This window comes from Pinus tabuliformis, chromosome 9, assembly GCF_031772625.1.
Source record: "Pinus tabuliformis cultivar Carrire ecotype Pingquan chromosome 9, CPIR1, whole genome shotgun sequence".
Taxonomy (NCBI): Eukaryota; Viridiplantae; Streptophyta; class Pinopsida; order Pinales; family Pinaceae; genus Pinus; species Pinus tabuliformis.
Genome location: NC_142307.1, coordinates 822,168,720 through 822,171,955, shown reverse-complemented (window position 1 = coordinate 822,171,955; position 3,236 = coordinate 822,168,720).

The following is a 3,236-nucleotide window of genomic DNA, read 5'->3' as shown; positions in this document are numbered from 1 at the left end:
TTAAATAATAAGAATTGATATATGGAAATTATATCAATATACATAATCGATACTTCCCCAAAAAGGTAATTACAAATTCTTCGTGATTCTAGCCTTTTCTTAGTTACCCATAAGGTCATTTACAACAAACTAGCATCATTGGTAATTAAATTACATAACAAAGGCAAAGTTATTCCCTCTGCCTTACAATATGTGACTTTAAAAACCTCAAATTTGAATAGAAATATATATTAGATAATCAAGAATACCCCCTAGGCCAAAACTAACTTCTAGTCTTTTATCTTTGAGACTAGAAAAACATAATTATCATATATAACAAGAATAACAACAACATTAAACTCTAGCACCTTAGCAAAAAAAAACTACAATACTTATCTATTTTGAAAATTTCCTCCAATTAATGATGGAAGAAAGACATTGCACCCAACCATCAACTCTCTATTGCACTTAACCTCTTTGCAATAGAGCCCCCCCCCTCCAAGTTGAGGTTGTGAGTCCACAAGGGTGCATTTATCCTATGGATGGATTTAATTTCTCTTCTCACAACCACCAATTTCTTAGGTTCATAATCAAAATCTACAACAATCCCAATCCACAACCCTCTTCCCCGTTGGCATGCATAACCCAAGGATTTGGATACCCTTCTCTACTCAGTATTCCCTAAGGATATCCTTCTTCCCTCTAGGGTTCCAAAATAGGTTGTCCAATAAATCTCACCACCGAGATTCTAAGGATTATCAACTATAGACAGTTTATTAATTACAACAGTAGTCAACCACAATTCTCACATAATTTTTGGTTGGGGCTTCCCATAATTCAAAAGCAATATGCTTGTGGTAGTTAACTCAAGGATAAATCTCTCAATTCCCTAACTGTATGGTAGTTCACAAGGTAACTTGAACTTCTAATTGTTCAAATCTTTAATTTGAATGCATCCAACATTTTAACTCCCTTTTTCAACCCTTCAATTCCCAACAATAGTTCAATTGTATGGAAAAATATAAAGCTCTTAGTTGCATAGCATGAAGAAGCCAAGTATCTCCTTCCTACACTAATTCTCCAACGACATAATAAAACATCAATTATCTAATAATCAAGGAATATAATTAAGTTACAAATATTTTGTGTTGAATAACTTTCCTCTAAACAACTCTTAGTGCTAATACTTTTGGGTTAAATAACTCTTTTCCTTGGCCTACTTAAGGACCCTTGTATTTCCCCTATTATGAATTCATAGCCCCCCTTTTTTATCCTTCTCTTCTACCATCGATGATGTATTTTTTTGTTAACATTCAATGTTCGGTTAAAATCACATTTATCATCTTATGGCCATTCACCATGTACATACACGACACATAACCGAGGATCAAAACTAGGTTATTATATTACCCTCCCCCTAGATTTTGCACTATCCTCGATGGACTCGTCATTATATGCAAAAAAAATTTACATCAAAATGTCAACACAATTGTGAATATGCCTCTCATGTTTTATACAATGGTTATTCCCTTCATAAGATTTTTTCAGCTCCGCAATGTAATCATGTATACTCATAACACAAAATAAGTATGTAAATCTAGCTCATTACTTATTTATAGGTATATTCTTTGGTCACAAGGTTTCCACAGGAAAGAGTCCAACTAATTGTCCTTTTTGGAATACCCTCGTTGATTTTAGCCATCATGTCACATGAATCTCTCATGGTATATTAATTTAATCTCTCTATTCATGGTTGCATTCACCCTTCTAGCTAGAGGCATCCCCTTATTTACTAAATAGTCCCTTAGGTGACCCACCTTACCAGGGTTTTCATGTGAAAGAAGAGCATAAGTGTACTACGAAACATCCAATAGCAACAACTGATCAATTAATAACTTGTGGCAATCGTAGAATTCTAGTGTCTTTACAATGGCCCTCTTATTGAACTTTCCATCTTTTAGTCATAATCATCTTCCATCACTCTATCCTCTTTATAGAACTTTCTTATAGTCCATCAAAACATGAATACTTTCATATATTATCGTTTCAATGCAACATCCACAAAAATATTGAAATTATATCAAAACTCATGAGTTATCAATAATTCTACATTTTAATTGTAATCTTATTATCTAGAATGAGATATGGCACAATCATGCATTCACACAATGCATGCAAGTATATATGCCAACATATAGGTGTGCACAATCACAACTTGCACACTTATGTAATTTATTCATGCACAACTACTCAATTCATCCCTGCATTAATTCAAGAATACTATATTCTTATGTCATGTAATTGACCATGATGAGTTGCAAGGTCAAGCAATGCTTTGACACATCATTAACACGCATCCCCAATACTTGCTCAACCATTTGAACACGATCCTCCTAATCCCAACACAACATAAGGAATTTAACCTTTCTCTACTAAATAGTCCCTCATATATACTAGAAGGCGTTTCCTTTCTTAGGTCTTCAATCCCTCAGAAAAACTTCCCCTATGATGGTGATTTCAATGGTGGCAAGAAGGTTATGGTCTAGTACACTAATAAAAGTAGGGAGATCATTGGACACTTGTGTGGCTCTATAACCTTTCCATATCCAACATCACTATGAACTCACACATGACGATCTCACATGGCAGTTTAATCAAAAGGGTTATGAGTCCTAAATTTTCTTTGTTGCTAGTTCATGGACAACATAATCGACATAGTGTTTTATCCCATATGAATGTATCTAACATATTAAACCACTTTTAGATGTCTAAGTCTTCTTGTGTCCTTTTCACTAAGTGGATTAACATTTACATAAATGCATTCAAATTGTTAATTTTCCTCCGTTCTATGTTATTACGATCACTTAGCCCAATCTTGGCTTCATTTAGCAATTAAATTTAATCTTTCAATGATAAATAACAATTGTAGATAGAACCGTAAACGCAATGTACAATAGAAGACAATCAATAGCAATAATAAGAGAGATAAAATTTGGTCAAAGACCAGGGAAAAACCCCACAAGGGGGAAAAACCTTTCAAATTCTTCTTCTATTAGATTGTCATCAAATGTTCAACAAATATATTACAACGTTCCAATTCATCAATCAAGAGTCAAATTCAAAGCTTTGACTATCCAACAAAACCAACCAATCAATATCCAAATGATGAGCCCAATAGTCAAATTTGGAGAACAATTCAATTACGCAATTTTGTCAAAGACAACAATAGTAAAATATTCCCTCACTAGACCTCAAGT